The 25,620-nt window shown below is 39.8% G+C and overlaps 1 protein-coding gene across 1 annotated transcript in view; it reads left to right on the top strand.

Moving 5' to 3' along the window:
• Window positions 1-25,620, top strand: part of LOC149222478 (ABC transporter B family member 25, mitochondrial-like) — a 553,005-nt gene that overhangs the window by 406,960 nt on the left and 120,425 nt on the right. The gene's annotated exons all lie outside the window — the stretch shown is intronic.

Raw genomic sequence — 25,620 nt, 5'->3', positions numbered from 1 at the left:
GAAGAAGAAATCGGTTGCTTTAAGCACCGTCGAGGTCGAATACATTGCTGCGAGTATCACCTATTGTGAAGCAGTTTGGTTGAGGAAGCTCTTCAATGAGCTATTTGAGCACATGGTAAATACCACCCTGATCTTCTGCGACAACTAGAGTGGGATTCGCCTATCAAAGAATCCCATGTTCCATGACCGCTCCAAGCACATTGATATCAGGTACCACTTTATCTAGGATATGGTACAATGGGGAGCAATAAGGCTCCAACACATCAGGACGGATGAGCAGGTCGCAGACATTCTCACAAAGCCTTTGGGGAAGGTCAAATTCTTAACCTTCCGAGAGAGACTTGGAGTCATGGAACGACCCTCCTATGAGGGTCCCATATGAGTTGGACACTGAGCTCTGGGAGCTCCTGGGGGCTTGGGGTACTTTTTGGAGCTATGAGCGACCATATGGTGAGTGGTTCACCTTCCCCTACCATTGACATACGAGCAGGACGAGTGGTTCACCTTCTCTTGTTGATGCCTCAACACACATCCTACCCATAGAGTTCGGGATTCATGGGAAGTACCTCTCATCTGGCCAATGAGTTGGGAAAAGATGGTTAGGGACCATAGCACTACCAATGGACGTATCGTGTACTGTCATACTACTTATGACTAGGATGCATGGTGTTCAACAACCTAATCTAGGATCAAGGACTGACTTTAGTCAGTGGAGAGTGGTATGATCTTATTACTCATTCTCGATCACTTCTTCATTATTACTTCATGGTTCAACAAAGTAGAGTAGATGTTAATTTTAGATAACAATGGTATGTTCTATGCTTAAGAGAAATTTACTTCCATTTTTCTTATTAGCCTAATATCAATTTCGAGATTAGCAATCACATTAACATGATAGTAAACGCAGATAGAACATAAATAAAAAGCAGAAGACAAGCCAAGACAAGAGGACACAAGATGTGGTGCATGCCAGGGACAAACCCCAATGTGGGGAAACCCTTTGATCAATTCTTCTTATTATTCTTCAAAAGTTCAGCACAGAGAGAGTACAATATACAAAATTCACTTGTCCAAGCACAGTCAAATATGTCCAGTCAAACTGCAGTCAACAGGATGACCTAACCAAAAAGTCAACGCTAGTCAACTTAGCAGAATTACACCTCCAAATCAGCTTGGTCAAACCCAGTCAATTCGGCCTCCAAGGATAGTTTGAATCAGCCCAAAACAGTCCCGAAAATATCAGTCAAACTTGGTCAACGCAAAGTCAAACATGCGGTCAACGTTGGTTAAACAGTATAGAATGCCTCGAAATCTGTGCCTAGAAATGCGGCCTGCCCAAACAGAATTTTCTCCAAGAAAATAGCAGTCAAACAAGGTCAATTACTGCCCAATCAACGCTGGTCAAACCTTCTGCAATTTGGTCAATGCATGAAATAGAGAATCACAAATTGTCCTTCACACATGTGGAGAGAGGCTGCCCAGAAATCCGTACACGCAATCAGATGAGGAGAGAGAGAGATATGTATGAGATGAATGATGATCAAATGAGGTAGATGCTCCTTCTATTTATATGCAACGTTGAGGGTGAAGAGACATGTCTTTTGGGCTTCTGAGCCTACATTAGATTGTTGCCCGACCTTGACAACTTGTCCATAGAAGAAATAAATTCATAATTCCATTTATACATGTCAGAATGAGATGATATTTAGATCAATCCTACACCTCTCGGAAATAAGAATCCAATAAAAATATCATCTCCATCATATGAGTTGTCCAAGGTGGAGTTTGGCCTCAGTTGCCAAATTTAATACTCCCTCTCAACTAGGGAGAACTCCACTTGCCAAACCATATGTCAATCTGTACCATCTCTAAGTGATGAACAGACAAATAGAAAGGTCTTACACTCACTGAAGCAGAGGTACATCCAAGCTCAAAAAATAAGAGAGTTACGAATGAATAAGCCACAGTATTATATCGAATAAGCCATAGTATTAGATCAAGTCTTTTGTATGCAAATTAATATATATATATATATATATATATATATATTGATGAGGATTTTAAAGATGATTTCATCAGAGAACAAGCAAACTTTGTCACGATGATTTACATCTGCGACGATATTTTTGCACCTACATTACAGTCATTATGGGAAGTGACTAGAGTGTGTACGGTTGTACAATTGAGCGCTAGCCGAAGTAGTAAACCCTTACGCACTTGTCTTAATTCCTTGATTTTGGGTAAATTTGTTTAAACCCTTGTTGAACTGGTTTATGCCCACAGCTGCCATACCTGGTATCAATGGCAATAAGTTATAAGTCGAAATTGCAGATAGTCAATAAAATATATTAATATATGCTGTGAAATTTTTATAAATTCATATTTTCTATTCAAGGAAATTTGCATTAGTTGTCTTCATTATTTTGTCTTTCCCATGCCTCCTTACCCATCCGTAGTTGTTCCGCTATCAAATTCGAACTCGATGTATCAAGCCACAAATGTATAGGTAGCGTGATTCAATACCTTGACCTTTGCCAGCAGAAAAATGGACTAAGCGGAGATAATGGTCTGTAGCCACACAATATATATAAGCCACAAATCTACAAATCTCCATGCGCTAAGAATTCCATGGTCCTCCCTCACCCTTTCTCAATAGTTTGACACATGAGAACCCATTTCGTGAGTGGCACTTGGTGTCATATGATATTGGTTGGCGTATGTCAAACACCAACGGAATTCGAACATATAACCTCTTGGTTATAAGACGGATGCTCCATCCACTGCGTAAATTATTATATGCACAATTAAATGTATCGATATATTATTATTTGCTTAATTTTAAATTTAAACTTAAATTTGTATTTCGGAAATATAGTTATGATAATATATTCCGTTAATTCCAAAGTTCTGGAAACAACGCAAGGGAATTCAAATCTTGCACCACCGCATAACCAAATGACTACCGTCACACCATGAATGAGGAAATTATTCATTTCAATTTAGAAAAATTTGTTTACAAGTCTGTAGGCCCTCTCGGAAGTTCAAACTGTGGACCTACCGCAATATAACTTAGAACTCCACCTCAATGCTGCCGCTTAGACGAAACAATTATAATATATTTATTAAAAATCACTTTTCTATAACATATATAAAGGGTTATATAAGTAATCTGTTGATAGCTTTTCGGTAGAGGCAGAGAACGTATCAACTTATAGCGTAGCTACAATAACTTTTCCGCAAATTTTAAATGATTAAGTATATAAATTAACATAGCCATAATTCCATTTATATGAACAATGCATTATAGCATTTGGTAGGGACCACTGTTTATTTACGCATTATATAAATTATTGTATATATATACAAATGATAGATCTATCACTCATCACTACAGTAATTACTAATTTTATAATCGTAGCCGGAATGGAATTATAATCTAGAATGAAGCAAATTCGTGTTTAAAGGCTTTTAAAATTTATTAACCTATGCTAAAGTTAAAACACCTAGTCGATGGCTCTCATAAATTCCTATATTAGCGTAGGTTAAATCATATACTCCACGAATTTAATTGGAAATACTCTTATTACATCAAACGCAACAATGAAAATATATTATAAATACGTAATGTATAAGAATATTAAAACCATTACATGTCCTCATATTGAAGATTAGCATTTCAGGGAACCCATTACAGCGGAAGTAATTTGCGAGTTTATAATATTATTGTTGAAATAAATCTTTCCCCACACTATTTGGAAAGGTCTCAAGAATATGTTCATAGTGAAATAAAAAAATAGATACCTAGAGGAAAACCAATATTTTAGGTTGTGTACCATAACTTTATAAAATCAATAAATGATAATTAATGTAATATATGATTTTATAATAATTATAGAGACTTTAAATTTTAATAGACCTTACTATATATATTATAGAAGTCCTCCAAACAATCAAACCTGCTCAATTTAACATATCAAGTCAAGGGAGGAGCCTACAAGGGACACATTTGTATATATTATGTTGAGACCTTATATAATATAAAGATTTTATTAAAATAAAGTGTATATATATATATGATTTAAGATATTAGTTTTGAGCATTATGTCCCAACTATGAGGAAGAAGGAAAATTATTCCTGTTCAACTCATTTATTTTTGTAAATATTTTATAGCATAATTAGGTAAATTGCGAAATAAATATTATGGTTTATAAAGACCCATGCATCTTACTAAGAATTATTAGGCATTAGGATAGAATACCCTGCATTAGGACAAGGAGGTTGCGAGACCACCCTCCTTGACCTTGGTACCAGTAAGACCTGCCTAGCAGGTAAAAATAGCAAAAATAACTATACCCGTTTGTAAACTTAAAATTGCAAATTATATGTTAAATATGAAAGTATACTTCAAAATTTTTACAATTTTATTATGTATACAGGAAACATTACAATGGTAAGGACATATCAGCAGCAACAATGTGATCAGGCAACAACCCCGTCATTAATGCCACCACCGTCGTCATCACCATCCTCATCACTGCCACCATCACCGTCTCCATCGAGACCATCATCAACACCAAATGCTCCAGCACCGGAGTTGACCGTGATAATGCATTCATTGGAAGCCTTATTGGAAACATTAAAAGGGTTGAAAATGGCCAAGACCAAAGAGGAGCAACCTCAATCTATAGAAACCAATTCAGCAGAACCAAAAAATTCTAAGTATAAAAGATCAAAGGAAGATATTTCTAGGGAGTTACAGAAAATTAAACTCCCAGAATTTTCTAGAGGACGAGCTAGAGAATGTGCTGAGGCATGGTTAGAAGGAATGAATAGATGTTTCAAACTAAGAGAGTATTCTTCTTCTTCAAAAACAAAAATTGTCGTATTTCAATTGAAGGAAAGTGCCTTGATTTGGTGGGGAACTTTGGAAAAATAACTCCACCTTACAATGGATAATGTCCCTTGGGAATTGTTAGAGGATAGATTTTGTGCTAAATATGTACCTCCATATTTTCAAGAACAACAAACCCGGGCCTTTCATACATTAATTCAAGGTAATAAAATGGTGGAAGAATATGAAATAAGGTTTATGGAGCTTGTGAAATACATTCACTACTTAGATTCTAATGAACGTCAAACTAAACGCTTCATATTTGGGTTAAACCCTTGCATCAGGGCCTTGGTTAGGGTGTGGAAACCATTATCAGTAGCCGAGGCAATAGAATGTGGCCGCTATGTAGAAGAACATCTAGGAATCAAAAAGGATGTCGGGCCAGCAGAACCTCTACAATCAGGGTTTTCAGGAAAGACTCCCTGAAATTTCTTTAGGGAAAGTAGCTCAAGACCACCTTATGGTAATAGATTTACCCCAAGAAGTGTAGGAGCAAGAGCTCCCATGGTAGTTAATACTATAGCCGTTGAATCATCAAACACAAGTCCATGGAAATCTCGTGGAACTGCTAATAGAGGAAGAAATTCGAGAGTAAGCTGCATGAGAGGACGAAACTCTTTATCTAGAAATTCACATTATGATTCAAGAGAACCGACCCAGGTTAATTGTTGGGGATGTGGAGGACCGCATTTTCAACATGATTGTCCAGAAGCTTCATCAAGTATATTGCATAGGATTGGAAATGAACCAATACCAAATACCCAAGGCAATCATAGAATCCATGCATTAGTCAACAACAATCAAGCAACACATCAATCCACTGTAGTGGAATCTTCAGGTATTATTAATGGCATAAAATTCAAAATCTTATTTGATACGGGTGCCATAGATAGTTTCATTTTGTCATATGTATTAAATAAATGTGGGTTGGCAGCTTGCAAACAAAATGATTACAGACATGTAGAAATGGCCTCAGGAGAACTCCAATCCGTAGACTTAAGTGTGGATCAATGCAAAATTGATCTAGCGGTTTGTTCAACTAAATTGAAAGTTTATGTCACAACCCTAGGAGCTTATGATCTTGTCATAAGTATGGATTGGTTAGAAGCTCATCAAGCTTGGGTAGACTGTTATGGGAAAAGAATTCTCGGTATAAATGGTGAAGGAGAGGCGATCCAAATTCAAGGAATCAAGAGAAAAGTATCTTTATGCTACATATCAGCAATGAAAATAAAGCGTTGCCTAAGGAAAGGTTGTCAGGCATATGTAATTCAAGAAGTAAAGAAAAAGGACCATCCTTGAAACAATATCCGGTGTTAGCCGAATTTCTGGATGTATTTCCAAAGGAACTACCAGGATTACCCCCCGAAAGAGAGCTAGATCTCACAATAGAATTGAACCCTAGTACTCAACCAATCTCTAAAACACCTTATAGAATGACAGCTCCAAAACTTCAAGAACTACAAATTCAATTGAAGGAACTATTGGATATAGGACACATTTGACCCAGTGTATCACCTTGGGGTGCTCCCTCAATTTTTGTCAAGAAGAAAGATGGTTCCTTAAGATTATGCATAGATTACCGAGACTTGAATCGAACTATAGTAAAAAATCGGTATCCAATGCTTCGAATTGATAACTTCTTTGACCAAATGAAAGGAGCTTCTATCTTTTCAAAAATTGATCTACGATCAGGCTATCATCAATTAAGGATTTTGGAAAGTGATATTTCTAAGACAGCATTCCGAACATGCTTTGGACATTATGAATTCATAGTGGTACCATTTGGGTTGACTAATGCACCAACAATATTCATGAACCTTATGAACAATGTTTTTCGCAAATATCTTAATCAATATGTACAAGTTTTTATAGATGATATTTTTATCTATTCCGAGAATGAAAAAGAGCATGAAGACCATTTACGGATACTATTATCTTGCCTCAGAAAACACCAATTATATAGAAAGTTATCCAAGTGTTCTTTCTTTTAGAAAAAATTCATTACTTAGGTCATATCATATCAGGTGAAGGAATCTCAGTAGATCCTGAGAAGGTAAAGGCAATCATGAAATGGCCAATACCAAAAAATGCACATGAAGTACGAAGCTTTATGGGTTTAGCCGGTTACTACAGAAGATTTGTGAAAGGATTTTCCAAAATCACAAAGCCAATTACAACACTTCAACGTAAAGGTGTTAAGTATGAATGGACTGATGAATGTAATAAAGCATTCTCTATACTCAAAAGACTGCTGACCAGTGCACCAATCTTAAGAGTCTTGAATATGGACAAAGATTTTACTGTATGTACTAATGCATCCAAGCAAGGATTAGGTGTAGTATTAATGCAGGATAGAGGAGTAATAGCATATGCCTCAAGGAAATTAAAGCCTCATGAAGAACTCTACGCCACTCACGATTTAGAGTTAGCCATTGTAGTACTAGCTTTAAAGATATGGAGACACTATCTAATAGGGCGAAGCTTTACGCTTAAAAGCGACCATCAAAGTCTACAGTATTTGTTCACCCAAAGAGACTTGAATGCTAGACAAAGACGATGGAGTGAATTCCTAAGTGAATATGACTTTGGAATATCATATATTAAAGGAAAAGAGAATGTAGTGGCAGATGCTTTAAGCAAAAGACCCCGAATATTTTCCCTCATACCTATCAAAGTAGACTTAAGGCAACGAGTACTAGAACATTTCATAAGAGATAGCTGGTATTTAAAGGTAAGATCTAGTCTTGATAGTAAAAAGCCAAAAGAACCTAAGTTTGAAGGATATGAACTAGAAGATGATGGAATCTTGCGATTTCATGAAAGGATGTATATTCCTGATAATAAGGATCTCTGAGACACCATCCTTAAGGAAGCCCATAGAGCAGCATATTGTGCACATCCCAGAGTAAAGAAAATGTATACTGATACCAAGAAACTCTTCTTCTGGACGGGCATGAAGCGCGATATCATTCAATTCGTTGCAAAATGTTTGGAATGTCAACAAATAAAAGCTGATCATTGTCATCCAGTAGGTCTCTTACAACCTCATGACATTCCTATGACCAAATGGGAGATCATTTCTATGGATTTTATCATTGGGCTACCTCTTACTTCTCAAAGACACAATGTTATTCTAGTGATAGTGGATAAATTAATGAAAAACACCCATTTCATTCTCGTAGGAGATACTTACAAAGTTGTTGACGTAGCTCGAGTATTCATAAATGAAATTATCAGATTTCATGGAGTACCTAAGAAGATCATATCAGATAGAGACTCATGATTCACTTCAAGATTCTGGACTTGCATGCAGTCAGCCTTAGGAACTCAACTAAATTTGAGTACAGCTTATCATCCTGAGACTGATGGGCAAACAGAAAGGGTAAATCAAGTACTAGAAGATATGTTGAGGATGTACGTTATGGATCAGCAATCGCACTGGGAAAAGTACTTATCCTTAGTCGAATTTGCATACAATAACAGTTACCACAGTTCAATCGGAATGCCTCCATTTGAAGCATTATACGGCAGACCTTGCAGAACACCGTTAAGTTGGGACAGGTTAGAAGATCGGGTGATAGTAGGGCCAGAATTAATCCAAGAGATGGAGGAACAGGTAAAACAAATTAGACAACGGTTAAAAGAAGCACAGGATAGACAAAAGAGTTATGTTGATGCCCACAGAACTGATAGAAAATATGAAGTAGGGGATCAGGTTTTTGTCCGCATCAAACCAAATAAAAGCACTATTCGATTCAGAAAAGGGACAAAGTTGTCACCCCGATTTATCAGACCATTTAAAGTCATAGAAAGAGTTGGACCTGTCGCCTATCGTCTTGCACTAACACCTCATTTGCATAAAGTTCATAATGTATTTCATGTATCTGTATTAAGGCATTACATAGTTGACAAATCTCATAACCTTTAATGGAAGGAACTGCAGGTATTGGGCGAAGGAATCATATCGATCGAATCATACATATACTGGAATGTAAGGTTTGACAGCGCAGGAATTGTCTGGTAGACCAAGTTAAGGTCCAGTGAGACAAGTATAGTCCTGGATCGGCTACTTGGGAAGATACGAAAATCATATGTCAAAAATACTCCAACTTGTGTCAATTTTGAAAAACTTTAAGCCATATTTTGTATATATATTTTTTTTACTTTAAATCAGATACTCAAAACTATTTTGGAATGATCACATATAAACGTGAATTTTTATGATATGTTATCTGCTTAATTCCACTGGTATGTGGATACCAAGACGGAATATGCTATCCAAATTAATCTTACTAAATTATAGATATCAAAGTAAAGTTTAATATTTGATTAATCTTGCTATAAAATTTAAATCATGAATTCTGATAGGAATTAAGATATTATAAATTTTGCTTCATTTATGCATATCGATGAGATAGAAATAAAAGAATGATTACAATTTCAATATGAAAGTCGATAGCACGAGCAAGACATGACGAAATATATTGTATTAGAGATAACATGTATAAGCTATATAGAAATTGTTTATTTTATGTCTATATTGATGCCCATGTTATAATATATGGACAAATGCTTACGTTGTAACTAGTATTGTTACCAAAACGGCCACGTGATGACTAAAACTTCAGTACAATTAAGACTCAATAAGGTTCCATGAAAGAACATTAACTCTGGTCCCACGAGGAGGGGTGGAGGTATTGCCCATAGTTTATCCTCCAAAAACCTGCAGTCATGGGAGCACTGTGCGAATCACGCTCCCCTAGACGTGTGATGATGACTGTCAGATGCCTACTGGGCAATCAGGTTGATATAATCAACGTTGATACCCTTGAGAGTCTATGAATGGTTAATCAGTATAGCTGACACCATGGCATACTCTAGTAGAGGACGGATAGGATGGAAGCAGAAGATATTAGGAAGGATAGGATGATTTTAGAATAGCTTGAAGAATCAACCGGGGCAAGACATGAATATTATAGTTGTAAAATCTTAAAATATTTAAGAAAACAAAATTTTTAAATACCCATATAAAATGAAATATAAGAACTTATATACTCACGTTAATCACTAATATATTTTAGTAACCCTAACTTCGGGACAAAGTTTTTGGAAGGAGGGATGTATGTAATGACCCGCCTATAAATAAAAATACGAGTATTAGCATACATACAAGACCTCCATACGATAGCTACGTATGCATGGGCCCGCATGTATCGCACTATATGTAAACTAGTTACTACAGGAGAAGATATAAATTAAGGTAATAAATTAATACCTCACCAGAGTATCATATATATGATAAGTCCTTAAAACCAGCAGAAAATATTAATTTTAAAAATACAGATTAAAATTTACAATTTAAAATTAAAAAAATAATAATATAAATTAATTAAATTTATAATTTAATTAATTCATTAAAAAATAAATAAACCTTATTAAATCAAACTATGTATTCAAATAAAAATCAACAAAATAAAATGATATTCAATTTCATAAAAGTTACACGTAACCAAAATATTGACACAAAGATGAGAAGAAGGTAGTGAATGAGGAAATAAAAGGAGAAGGGAAAAACCATTTTGGGGGAGAAAGGCAGCAGAGTTGAGAACAATTTTGGTTACTGTAGTACAGCTATCAAGGGAACTTGAGTCTTGATTATACTGAGGTTTTTGGGCACGAGAGAATCAGATTGCTTCAATTGAAAGCTTTCTAAGACTGAGTACCTAGGTTGTACTCAATTCGGCAGGGAGGTTTTGGTCGTTTTAATAACGCAGCGAGACAAAGATTGCAGTAGAGCAGACAGATTGTCAACAAAGCAGACAAGTTGGTATTCATTAGATCAGTTATTTAAATTCTGTATGTAAAATTTCACGTTCTGCTATTTTGAAATTAGATTGAGACAGGGTTCTTACAGTCAGCATCAGAATAACCATGGAGCCTCACATTCCGGCAGTGTATCTCAGTCCATAGGTGATTCTGCCTTGGAGATATCTCAAAAGATTCTTGGCAGCAACCCAATGTATGTGATGAGGCTCAACTGTAAATTAACTCAATGTATTCACTGCAAAGCATATGTCCGGACGGGAGTTCACCAAGAACATCAGGTTCCCCATGACTTGACGATACTCAAAAGGATTTCCAAAATCGGGCCCAACAGCACTTTCGCATAACTTCTTGAAGTTAAGTTCCTTCGAAGTAGTCACAGACTTGCAGTCAACCATCCCAAATCTTTCAAGTAGCTTCATAATATATTTTCCTTGAGAAAGGAAAATCTCACTTGTCTTTTGCCAAACCTCCAACCCTAGGAAATAATGCATCAGTCCTAGATCCTTCATCTCAAATTTGAAAGCTAACTCGCTCTTACATTGATGAATGAGAGGGTTTGCACCTATCAGAAAGAGATCGTCCACATAAAGTACCAAGATGAGAGGTTTTTCATTCTCAACCTTAAAGTAAAGGTTCGGTTCAACTTCACTTCTTGTAAATCCTAGCTTTATCAGATAGTTGTCGATCCTCTCATACCAAGCCCGGGGAGCTTGCTTCAACCCATAGAGGGCTTTCTTCAACCTGCATATATGTGTCTGACAATCTTGAACTTTAAACGCCTCAGCTTGTTCTACATAGACTTCCTCGTTAATTGAACCATGCAAGAAGGTGATTTTGACATCCATCTGGTGTAGGTTCCATCCTTGCAAGGCAGCGAGGGCTATAATCGAATGGATGGTGGTATAATGGGCCACTGGTGCAAATATCTCATCATAGTCCACACCTTCCTTTTGAGAGAAGCCTCAAGCAACAAATCTGGCCTTGAACTTTTCAACACTTTTATCAGCTCCATGCTTGATCTTGTAGAGCCATTTCGAGGTGACAACGAATTTGTCCTTGGATCTAGGGACCACATCCCAGACATCATTCGTCATAATCGACTCATACTCTTGGTTCATAGCATCCTTCCAAAATTGGTGCTTCATAGCTTCTTCGAATGTGCAAGGCTCAGATTGAACAATGGTGCTCATGGCAGCTAAGTACCCTTGGTACCTATTTGGCTTCTTACTTTCACGAAATGTCCCCCTTGGTGCAATATGATTCTCGACATCTTCGAGAGATTCCCTAAGCCATGAGGGTTTCCTATTTGAAGAGGAGGGCTCATGAGGAGATGGATCAATGGGATCCATTGGTCCTTCAACATCAGGCATGAGCTCATCCTATGGTTCTCCCTACTTTCCTGTATCTACTTCTTTGTTCTAACTTAGAATAGGAAGGTTACTAATCTTCCCGAGGGCACCATCTTCATCGAAGGTGACATCATGACTTATCTCCACTTCTCTTTGACCAGTCACATAAATTCTATATGCCTTAGAAGTTTCAATGTAGCCTACAAATGTTCCTTTCTTCCCAGATGTATCCAATTTGCTTCTCTTTTCTTTCAGCACATGAAAATACATGGGGCTACCAAAAATTTTAAAATGAGAAACATCAAGTTTCTTACTGGTGAAAGCTTCTTCGGGAGTTTTGGAGTCCAATGCTTTATGAGGGCATCTATTTTGAACATACACGGTAGGGTTGGCAGCTTCCGCCCATAAGAACTTCGGAAGGCTTTGATCATGAAGCATGGCACAAGTGGCTTCTATAATGGAACAATTCTTTCTTTCAGCAACTCCATTTTTCTCGGGAGTATATGCGGTAGTAGTCTCCCTCTTACTGCCAGCTTCTCTACAATAGTCATTAAACTCATTTGATTCATATTCAGTTCCATTATCGGTCCTCAATATTTTGATCTTCTTCCCTGTTTGATTTTCGACCAAGGCTCTGAAGGAACGAAACCATGAGAATACTTCGTCCTTCTTCTTCAAGAAATATATCCAAGTTTTGCAAGAGAAATCATCCACAAAGATAACATAATATAAATATCCTCCCAAAGATGTCACGGGCATCATGCCAGATAGATCAGAATGAACCAATTGCAAAGCATCGGTAGTCTTTCTATCACGTGAGGGGAATGGTCCCCTTGTATGTTTTCCTTCGGTGCATCCCTCACAAACACTTTCATGTTCTACTTTAAATTCGGGCATACCTGTCACCATCTTCCTCACATCGGGTAGAGCCTTATAATGTAGATGAGCAAACCTCTGGTGCCATAATTCAGATTGAAGAGATGTGTCACAAGACATAGCTCCCAATGGGCTTCCTCCAACTTGATATAGGCTATCAACCCTGAATCCAAGAGTAAATGCTTCTTTGAAATTTCTTTTCCAAACACGTACCTTTCCATTAATGAATGCCCCCTTGAATCCTTTATCTTCCATCGCCGAGATAGATACCAGGTTTTTCTTTAGATCAGATACATATAGTACTTGTAGATGAATAGTGCTACCTTGATTCAATTGATGAGTAACATTCCCAACTCCCTTCACAAGATAGGTGGCATTGTCCCCAAGAATGATTTCCAAAGGGATTCCTTATACCCAGTGAGTGTCTTGAGACACCACTATCAATCAACCAATTTCCCAAGGTATCCGAAGGAGAGGCAGTAGAGAGGGCAGATATAAGATAAAATTCTTTTTGCTTGTTGTATTCAACATTAGATTCATCATACCTAGAGTTTCTTGATCTTTTGGAAGGTCAACCATTTCCATGTTGAGTAGCGGGATCATACCTTTTTCCTTTGTTGTTGAACTTGCCATTCCTTTGATGGTTGTTGCCCCTGAAATTGTTGTGGTTGTTGTTGTCATCACCCCGAGGTGTATCCCTTCTCTTAGGACACTCCCTAGCATAGTGGCCAAACCTGTTACAAATGAAACATCTTCCCATCCTTCCATCTTTGAATCACAGTCCCTGACATTGCGTCTTTGAACCTACATTGTTCTTCTTTTTAGCATGAGCGGAGAATGAAGTAGGTTCATTCCTATTTGAAGGCATGTCTCTCTCCATCATCTTGTTTCTTATTGAGTACATCTAGTCAACAATTCATCAAAACCTGGAATCCTGTCATTATTGAGGATAGTAATGTTGAACACATGCCATTCATAAGGGAGACCTCCAAGGGCAATGAGAGTGAGCTCCCTATCATCAAAACCTTCTCCAATTGAAAGAAGATTGTTTTTTATCTCGGTAATCCTCATGAAGTAGGATTGGATATCTTCACTTCTTCCCTTTTTTATGTCTTTCAACTTGTTTTTGAGAAAGAGGACTTGGTTTGAATTGCTAACTTTGAACATGCCAACCAACCTGTCATACATCTCCTTAGATGTGTTCAAATCGGAGATGTATGCAACCAAATGCTTGTTAATAGAATCTTTGATGATCTTCTTAGCTTTGACTTCACCTTCGTTGTACTTGGTTTGCATTGCTAACTTTGAACATGCCAACCAACCTGTCATACATCTCCTTAGATGTGTTCAAATCGGAGATGTATGCAACCAAACGCTGGTTAATAGAATCTCTGATGATCTTCTTAGTGGTAGTCGGTGCATTTGAAGGAGGTTCACTTATCTTTCCCTGTGCATAATCCATTACATCCTGCTCTTCCAAAGTCAAATCAAGAGACATCTTCCATGCATGACAGTCAGACTTATCATTGAGCTTGTCATCAGGTTTGAAGTAAGATGTGGAGGCCATTGAATCTTGTCCTTGTCCAACAAATCTCAATGATTTCTCTTCTCATTGATTGCTCTTTTCACCCTCGCTTGGGCTTTGTCTTCACCTCAGCCCTGATACCATGTTAGTTTTAGATAACAATGATATGTTCTATGCTTAAGAGCAATTTACTTCATTTTTTCTTATTAGCTCAATATCGATTTTCAGATTAGCAATCACATTAACATGATAGTAAATGCAGATAGAACATAAATAAAAAGCAGAAGACAACCCAAGACAAGAGGACACAAGATGTGGTGCATGCCAGGGACAAACCCCAATGTGGGAAAACCCTTTGATGAATTATTCTTATTATTCTTCAAAAGTTTAGCAGAGAGAGAGAGTACAATATACAAAGTTCACTTGCCCAATCACAGTCAAATTTGTCCAGTCAAACTGCAGTCAATAGGATGCCCTGTCCAGAAAGTCAGCACTAGTCAACTTAGCAGAATTACACCTTCAAATCAACTCAGTCAAACCCAGTCAATTCGGCCTCCAAGGACAGTCTGAATCAGCCCAAAACATTCTCGAAAATATTAATCAAACTTGGTCAACACAGAGTCAAACCTATTATCAACATTGGTCAAACATTACATAATGACTCGAAATCTGTGCCCAGAAATGTGGCCTGCCCAAAAAGATTTTTCTCCAAGAAAATCATAGTCAAACAAGGTCCATTGTTGCCCGGTCAACGCTAGTCAAACCTTCTGCAATTTGGTCAACACATGAAACAGAAAATCACAAACCATCCTTTGCAAGTGTGGAGAGAGGCTGCCCAGAAATCCATACACCCAATCACATCAGGAGAGAGAGATAGGTGTGAGATGAATGATGATCAAATGAGGTATATGCTCCTTCTATTTATCTGCAACGTTGAGGGTAAGAGACATGTCTTTTGGGTTGTTGAGCCTACATTAGATTGTTTGCCGACCTTGACAATTTGTCCATAGAAGAAGTAAATTCATAATTCCATTTATACATGTCAAATTGAGATGATCTTTAGATCAATCCTACACCTCTCGAAAAGAGGAATCCAACAAAAATATCATCTCCATCATATGAGTTGTCCAAGGTGGATTTTGGCCCTAGTTGTCAAATTTAACAGCAGAGCAGGGAAGTGATGACATGGATGGTAAAAGATGACAGGATGGCATGATGACATATGGATTGGCAGGTGGAATTCTCCCTAATTGAGAGGGAGTGTTAAAATTAGAAACTAGGGCCAAATTCCACCTTCGGACAACTCATATGATGTAGATGATTATTGCATTCGATTCCTCTTTTCGAGAGGTCCAATTTTGATATAAATATCATCTCATTCTGACAAGCAGAAATGGAATTTTGAATTTATTCTCTCTCATGCACAAATTTTCAAGGTCAGCGTCAATCAAATGTAGGTTCATGAAGCCCAATGGATGTGTCTTCTCACCCTCAACGAAGCGTATAAATAGGAGTGACCTCTCTCTCATTCGGACATCACTCATCTCATCACATCTCTCTCTCTCCTCTCTTGATTGGTTCGTACAACTTGGAGGCAGCCTTCCCTACTTCGCACGTGTGAAAGGAGGATGAATTTCAAGACTGTTTTGGATGCCGAAAATTTTAGAAAACAGGACAGCGTTGACCAACGTTGACTTGGGTGATTTTGACCAGCGTTGACTTTGTTCTATTGGGTAGAATTTTGATTTTTGAAGGCCGCATTGATTGGCACAGTTTTCGAGGTGATTGGGACAGTTTGACGTTAGTGTTGACTTCAGCCTTTCACTGCAGAAATTACAGCAGTGTTTGTCTGGGTTGACCACACTGTTTTGGGTTGACTTTGACCCTCTTCGAAGGTCGAATTGGACTGTTGTTAACCGAGCTGCTTGGAAGACATTTTGGAGTTGCTTTGACCAATGTTGACTTTCTGGTTAGGGATGCAGTTGACTGCTGTGGACTGTTGACTATTGATTTGACATGACTATTTTGGGCAAGTTAATTTGATATTTGTACTCTCTCTCTCTCTACTGAACTATTGAAGAATAATAAGAAGATTTGATCAAAGGGTTTCCCCACATTGGGGTTTGTCCTTGGCATCCGCCACATCTTGTGTCCTCTTGTCTTGGCTTGTCTTTTGCACATGTTTTTATGTTCTATCTACATTTACTTTCAATGTGTTTAAGTTAATTTGATTGCTACTGGATGTAATTGGAAATTGTCATTGCGCTGTTAAAGGAACATTGAAGTAAATTGTGCTAAAGCATAGAACATACTATTGTTATCTAAAATTAACAGAGGGCACCCCATAGCCTTCGATAGTCGGAAACCACTGCCCCATGAGAGGTTGTACTCCAACTATGACAAGGAGATGCTAGCCATCATGCATGCGGTAGCCAAGTTCAACAGTACTTGGTGCAGAACAGGTTTAGGGTCAAGACAGGCCACAACAATCTCAAATTTCTCTTGGAGTAGAAGTAGTTACAGGAGAGGCAGCAGAAGTGGGTGAGAAATCTCCAAGCGTACGACTGTGACATTGAGTATGTCAAAGGGAATCACAACGTGGTGGCAGATGTGTTGTCCAGGAGACCGGCTACCCTTTCACTAATGATGATTGCCCCGGGTTGGAGGGTGCAATTACTGGTAGAGTACTCCATGGACCGATTTGCATGTGAGGTCCTTGATGGGGTAGTGGCAGATGACCGATACAGGGTGATGAACAAGGTCATTTACTTCAGAGACTAGATTTACTTGGTGCCCAACTTCCAATTGAGGGAGAAGATTTTACAGGTTGCCCATGACTCACCACTAGCAGGGCACCAGGGGTTCACGAAGATGTATAGGGCCATCAAAGAGCGTTTTACATGGAGGGGCCTTAAGGATGACATCATGAGGCATGTCAGGGAGTGTGACGCATGCCAGAGGAATAAGGGTGACCAGTCACACCTTGCAAGGTTGCTACAGCCTCTTCCTATCCCTGAGGGAAGATGGAAGAGTGTGTTGATGGACTTCATTACCAGATTGCCCACAATACAGGGCAAGGACTGCATTTACGTGCTAGTGGACCGGTTGATGAAGTTTGCACATTTCTTTGCCATCTCAACTCGATACTTGGCCTCACAGGTGGCCGAATTGTTTTTCAGGGAGGTGTTTCGGCTACATGGTATTCCGAAGATCATTGTCAGTGACAGGGACAACAGGTTCATGGGGGGGTTTTGGCGAGCACTAAGCTCACTCTAAGCACTAGTTATCACTCCCAGACAGACAGGAAAACGAAGATAGTTAACAAATGGCTGGAGGGTTGCTTGTGTAACTATGTGACGGGCCATCAGCGAGCATGGATACAGTGGTTACACTTGGGCGAGTACGGGTACAACACCATGTACCACATGTCCATAGGTATGTCTCCATTCCGAGCTCTATATGGTTACGATGCATTATCTTTGGCTGACGTGATGTTTGGAGATAGCAGGGCCCCTAGGGCCAATGATTGGAAACAGGAGACCCAATACATTTTGTGGGCTCTCAAAGACAACATGCAGACAACACAGAACCAGCGGAAAATTTATGCAGACAGGGCCGAGTTGAGAAACAGTTTGAGGTAGGGGATTTGGTCTTCTTGAGGCTTCAGTTGTACAAGCTATCATCTCTCAAGTAGAAGGGGTCGTGAAGCTCAAACCTAGCTTTTATGGGTCATACTGAGTCACTCGCAGAGTTTGGGAATGAATTGGAGCTATCCCTAGGAAGTCGGGTGCACAACATTTTTCATGTGTCTTACTTGAAAAAGGCATTGGGGTAGCAGATGACAGCAGCGACAGAGCCACCCCCTGTGGATGATGGGGGGCACTTAGTTCTAGAGCGAGAGGCTATTCTAGACATCTGGGAGAGGCATTTGAGGACCAGGGTCATCAAGGAGTTTCTGATCAAATGGAGGAGCCTACCAAATGAGGATGGCACTTGGGAAGGGGAGCAGATACTTCAGCATCCTTCATTACAGTTGCTTGAGGACAAGCAACGTTTTGGTGGGGAGGACTGTAATATTCTCACTTACCATTATCTCTATGCGAAATATCAATTTTGGCCAATTTTGTCTTAATTCATGTTTGCACTTAGGAAATGTGGGTTTAGAGGCCCCACATTGACTTTTTATTAAAGCAAGCCCCAAACATTAGAGATGGAAGGGAAATGTCGAGCCTCTAGTGGAGCGTGGAGGCCACCCATGGAGAATTGCGGCCCACATGTGAAGTACGCATGAATGGGAGGAAATTCAGTGGGAGGAAATTGAGTTGGGCCCACATGAGCACATTGGAGGCACTTTGACAAAACGGAAGGAAAGGCACTCATTTTGGCATTCATTCATCTTTGACATAGCACGCTTGAGCTAAACCCAAGTCTGCAAGTGTTGTTTAGCACATGAGTGTTTCTGAGCAGAAATCTCAACCCTTGCTTCGGTAGACTTCGAGTGTCAGCCCAAGGATGGAGTTCCATCCATTATAGTTCGTTCCAACAGTGGGAGTGCGAGTTTGTGGGGAGGATTCAGCAGTAGTGGCACAGGGACTGCGTAATGCTTAGAGGAGGTACGCTTGGAGGTTGAGGAGCCAAGGGAGTTTGGACTTGGGATTTGAGGAGGAGCCTAGGAGAGTGTTTTCTTGGACATTGCAGCTATTTTGAGGGCTTTTTGCAACAGAATTGACAGGTGGGTCGAATTACCCAGTAACAGAGCCATAGAGGGAAAAGAGGGCTGAAATTCCAAGGTCAACCATAGGCCAATTCCTTCGTGGGTTATTTTGGGTATTTGGTGGAGAGCCTTGGGTTAATTTCCTGAAATTCTCTGAGTACCGAAGGAGGCCCTAACATCATTTCTTCACAACCAACAGCGTATTTTTTGTGTAGTTCAGCGCAAAGCCAAGAGAGAGCAGCAGTAGATGTGAGAGGGACTTCTTATTATTCACTTGGGCTTAGCTAGCTTGCCTTGAGCAAACCCAGGTGCACACTTTCCAGCACCACATTGTACCCTCTTGATTTTATAATAAAATGGCTTAGCAACACAGTTTTTGGTGCAAATTCATGGACTAATATATGTGTTTGATTTTCGTGGTTTTTATGTCTATGTATCCTTTGTTATTTACTGTAAAAATTCCCTACGAATAGTATAGTTTCCTTATAGGCTTCCAAGAGAACAATTTTTCATGCAATAATGGAACAATATTTCAACATAAGTTCAGTATTAAATTTACAAAATTTTCCAAAGAAGCGCTTCTTTCAATCCTAGAAATACATCTCCATGCAAAAAATCATCTCCATAAGAATTTGCACCATATAAAATCACATATTGCCCGTTGTAGCGAAAAACTAATTCACATTCTTAGAGGAAGAGTGAAGAATGTGTGATGATGAAATGAAATGAGGGCGATCCTCTATTTATTTAAGGCTTATCTCCCTCATTTTTACAATAACACAAGTAAAATCCCTAATTGCAAGTTTATTTTGAGTGTTCCACAAGCGTGAGGTTACAAACCAACCTAAGTTGCAGGAATCGTTGGAGAAGGGTCCATTTTTTGCCAGAAACGAAACAGAAACGAGGAAACTCGTATCGTACGGCCTTGAAACGCGTTTCCAGCTATACTAGCCCGTTTTTCGAGGAGGAAACGTGGCTAGTACGGCCGGAAACGCGTTTCCAAGCCGTACGATGGAGTTTCCTCTTCTAACTTGACTTTTTCTTGTATTTTTTTTTTTTGCTTCTAATTTTTTATTGGGTGACTAAAATATCTTCTAGATGCCTCTCAAGTTATAAAAAAGAGGATTTTTTTGAGTGGGGCAGCCTAATGTTCAAGCCTATGGCCCTAGTGTTGATATGCAATTCATGGTAATGTTAAATTCTTGAAGTAAAAGTGACATTCTCCTTTATTTTTCATTTTCATCCTTTTACTTAAATTTTTAACATTACCATGAAATGACTCAAGATGTTTGAGAGTGGTTTCGCCCTCATTGGATTTCATATGGAGAAAGTAGAATTTTAGATCTCACTCAAAATCTAGCAGACTTATCTGTTTTTCAGGATTTCAGGATTGGGGGGATTGCAATGTTTCCATTGGATTTTGTCATGTACTAGGGTATGGAACTTGTATTTAATCAAGAGAACCAAGCCCTCTATGCAGGGGAGACTCCCAATAATCAAGAGCATGTAGGATACTAGGGTATGGAACTCGTATTTAATCAAGAACACTAAGGTCGTTCGACTATGTAGGAGGAGACTCCCAATCAAGCACGAGACAAGAAATTAGAAATTTCATGTGGCTGATTTTGGATATTGCTATTTTCATTATGTGATCATTCATGAGTAAATGTGATGTAAATTTAGAGACTTATAGTTTATGCATTGACAATTGACAATTTAATCATAATGTAATAAATTAGAATGTATCTAATATGCTTTATGATTGCACATATTTCTTAAATGTCCTAAGATATATATATATATATATATATATATATATATATATATATACATATATTGTGTTTCCCTGTTTCCAAAATTTGGGGGGGTCACGTTTCGTACCCATGCCCATTTCGGAAACTCGTACTTGTTTCCCCGTTTCATGCAACTTAGAAACCAACCTCATAGCTCAAAAATGTAACAAATAATCAATGTTGCAATAATCGTTATTGGGATAATATCGGTGAGGGAAAAAATCGTAAAAATCGAGAAAAAATAGGAAAAAAATCGTAAAATACAAAAATATTCATTTTTTTTTCATTTTTTTTAATATCTAAAGCATCTACAAAATAAAATAAATACATTGACACATAAATATGACAAAAAAAACTAATATATAAGATGTGTAATATCATTTCTAGTGCTACATCACACATAACAGTGAATCATGTCCTGAATAGTAAGTCCTGACTCCTAAGTCCCAACTCAACCTCAAAATATCAACAAAAAATAAAATAATGTATCTCATATCACGAGTCATAATGTCATATACAATGAAATCAACTTGTAATATCCCTTATCAGGGGTATCCCTCAAACACAAGCAAACTCCAACTAGAGATGGACTGGGAGGGCGTTTACCAGATATGTCGCCTCTGAAAAGAGGACGAGATCTGGAGGCTACTTGGCCCTTTCCAGACTCTGTCTAAGAGTATAGGAGAAAAACACACAAGTGGTATAGTAGCCGGGAAGCTCAAAGAGATAAAAATAATAGTAGTGCAACATACAATAATGTATACATGGAATATAAGCAAATACTCGAGAAATGCAGAGAGAAATGCTAAGCCATTTTATTATACTGAGTAATGGAAAGAGTACAAGAGGTGATCAGAAAGATAGCACCTCGACTTGCACAAGGCAAGTGAAGAAATACACTCAGAGTGCTAAGGAAATGGCCTCTCTCTAAACTACGTCCAAGTTGCTGGAGAACCGCTGTGCTGCTGCTACTGCTGGAATCAAGTGAGGATTTGGGGCTGTTTCCCTCCTCAGAAAATGCTGAAACTCTGGAATCAACCTCTGCTCAATAAACCCAGAAAAGCCCAGAAAGCTTTTCTAAAATAGCTGACCCCCGAAAATCACCCCCTTGAGGATCTACGCTATCCCTCAAGGCTCTGCACTGCCCCTGAAGAGAATCCTCCAAAACTCTACCCGAGACTGCCAAAATCCTCCAATAGGCAAGGGCTGATCCCATGCTCAATCTCCAAGCTCAAATCCTCCACATAAATCCAATCCGGGGCTCCTACCAAAAGAGACTGCATCCTCCTCTCTCAAGACTGCGAAGTCATCAAAATGCTCAGTTCCTCCTCAACTCCAGAAATCGCTCCTCCTGCAAAATACTGATGAAACTACGTTGCCCAAGCAAGCACTCGAAGCCCCCCGAGGCTAAGGGTGAGATCTCCGAACGGAGACACTCGATCCACTAAATAGTGTTCCAGACAGGCTAAACAGATAGCGTGCTCTAAGTCGAAGTGACTAGCTCAAATGCAACATAATCCCATGCCAAAATGAGGAGGCTCCTCTCTCTTTATAGTGTTAGCCTCTCTCAAAACCCTCAGGCCCACCTCCTCCAACGTGGCCTCTCTCTTGCCACGTGCTCCTTCTCCATCTGCGCAGTCCCTCCAAGTGTCTACGTGGGCCCCCTTCTCTACGTGGTCCCTTGGCCCCTTTGGCTCCCCTTTTAAGTTACAATGTTGTGCTACTAGGGAGTGACTTTATTCAAAAAGTGAGTTATGTCCCCCTTTCCTCACCTTTTTATTTATAAATAACTATAGAAGGCAAAATTGAGCAAAATCGAATATTCCAATTAGCCATGAATAATTAGGAATATTACAGTCTCCCTCGGCAAAATGTTGCTTGTCCTCAAGCAACTGAAGTGATGGATGCTGCAAAATTTTCTCACTCTCCCAAGTGGCATCCTCATTCAGTAAATTCTTCCACCTCACCAAGAATTCCCGGACTGTCCTGCTCCGTAGCTGCCTCTCCCTGGTATCAATAATAGCCTCTGGCTGCAACACCAAATGCCCCTCATCATCCGTGGGTCGTAGCTCATCTGTCACTGTCACCTGTTGCCCCAATGCCTTCTTCAAGCATGATACATGAAAAACGTTATGAATCTTGCTGCTTTGGGGTAGTTCCAATTCATACGCAACTTGTCCAATCCTGCGTATTACCTGTATGGCCCATAAAAGCGGGGCTTGAGCTTATCAACTCCCTTCTACTTCAGTGACAACTGTCGGTATGGCTGTAATCGTAGGTAGACCAAGTCCCCTACCTCAAACTTTCTCTCCACCCGACCCTTGTCAGCATACAACATCTGTTGGTTCTGCGTTGTAGCCATATTATCCTTGAGAGCTCGGAGGATATCTTGACTGTCTTGGATCCAAATCTTAGCTCTCGGAGCCTTGCTAGCACCAAACATCACGTCAGCAAAAGATAAAGGATGATATCCATACAAAGCATAGAATGGTGACATACCAATGGACATGTGATGTGTAGTGTTGTAGCAGTACTCCCCCAGATGCAGCCACTTCAGCCATGCTCGCTGCTGCCCACTGACATAGTTACGCAAGTATCCCTCCAGCCACTTGTTAAATATCTCTGTCTGCTCGTCCGTCTGTGGGTGATAATTGGTACTCGAAGTCAAATCTGTCCCTACCAACTGGAAAAGCTCCTGCCAAAACCCGCCCATGAAATGGTTGTCCTGTCACTGATGATGGTCTTAGGAAGACCATGCAGCCTGAAGACCTCTCTGAAGAACAGCTCGACCACCTGCGCTGTTGTGTAGTGTGCGGATATGGCGAAAAAGTGTGCGTACTTTGTCAGTCGATCAATGACGACAAAGATACAATCTTTGCCCTATACCACGGGCAACCCTGTGATGAAGTCCATCGAAGTACTCTCCCATTTCCCCTCGAGAATGGGAAGAGGCTGCAATAATCCTGCGGGATGGCTCATCTCCCCCTTGTTCCTCTGGCAAATATCACACTCCCAAATATGCTGGAGTATGTCCTCCTTGAGGCCCTTCCATGAGAACCTCTCTCTAATGGCCCTGTAGGTTTTGGTAAACCCTGATGGCCGGCCAATGGTGAATCATGTGATGCCTAAAGTATCTTCTTCTTGAGCGGAGATCCCTTAGTCAAGAAGATCTGATCCCTATAGTAGATGATCTCATCGATTACCCTGTACCTATCATCCGCCACCTAGCCATCCAGAACCTCACATGCAAATCTGTCCTTGGAGTACTCCACTAAGAGTCGAGCCCTCCAGTCTGTGTCCAAGATTATAAGAAACAACGTGGCTGGTGTACGTGAAAGGGCATCTGCTACCACCTTGTTCTTACCCTTGACATATTCAATGTCAAAGTCATACGCTCGGATCTTACTAATCCACTTTTGTTGCCTCTCCTGTAGCTGTTTCTACTCCAAAAAGAACCTGAGGCTGTTGTGATCAGTCGTCACCCTAAACCTGTTACCCACTAAATACTGTCGGAATTTGGCCAATGCATGCATAATGGCTAGCATCTCCTTGTCGTATATAGAATACAACCTCTCATGCAGAAGGAGCTTCCGGCTCCCAAAGGCTATAGGGTGACCTCCCTGCATCAACACTGCGCTGTATCCGACCAACTGAATGCCCCCTTTCTCGTCAGATCTGTCAGGAGTGCAGCAAATTGTGAGAAACTCTTGACGAACTTCCAATAGTAAGTACAAATGCCAATGAATCCCCAAAGTTCTGTCACGTTCCTCGGCTCCGACCAATCTCTAATGGCCCTGATCTTCTCCTCTGGACTCTCACCTCGTCCACCCCTATGATGTGTCCCAAGTACAACATCTTCGTCAACCCAAACTCACTTGGAGAGCTTGGCATAGAACTGTTGCTCCTCCAAGATGCGCAACACTGTCTCAATGTGCTGGAGATGCTCCTCCCAAGTCTTGCTGTAAATGAGAATATCATCAAAGAACACCAACACAAACTTTCTTAAGTGACTGCGGAAGATGTGATTCATGCAGGACTGGAATGTAGCTGGGGCGCTGGTTAGCCCGAAGGGCATCAACAAAAACTCAAAGTGCCCATAGTGACACTGAAGGCGGTCTTGGAATGCCCTACTCCCTTCGCGAATCTGATGGTACCCAGATCTCAAATCAATCTTTGAGAAGAATTGTGCTCCTCTCAACTCATTCATCAACTCATCAATCCTGGGTATAGGGTACCTGTTCTTCAGGGTCTTCTTGTTCAGGGCTCTGTAGTCAATGCACATCCTCAATGTGTCATCCTTCTTTTTCACCAACACCACAGAAGAAGCAAAAGGACTCGTGCTCAGTCGAATGTGCAAGAGCCAGCAACTCCTGAATGGCCCGTTCAATCTCATCCCGATAGGCCTTGGGATGCCTATAGGGGGCAGTAATCACTGCCTGTTGCCCTGCTCAAGCTCAATGGTGTGCTCAAAAACCCCCGGTCCGGTGGCTGTCGGGGCGGAATCTCCCCAAACACTGTGGCATACTGTCAAGGATGGACTGTATCTCTGGTGGACCGTCTGCCCTTTAGTTGCTCCTCTGATGCACGCAACTCCACTGGCCACTCTATGTCTCCTTCCAGAAGACTACCTCCATCCGATGAG

This window comes from Pinus tabuliformis, chromosome Q (assembly GCF_031772625.1).
Source record: "Pinus tabuliformis cultivar Carrire ecotype Pingquan chromosome Q, CPIR1, whole genome shotgun sequence".
NCBI lineage: Eukaryota > Viridiplantae > Streptophyta > Pinopsida > Pinales > Pinaceae > Pinus > Pinus tabuliformis.
This window is presented reverse-complemented; position numbering and strand designations above follow the sequence as displayed.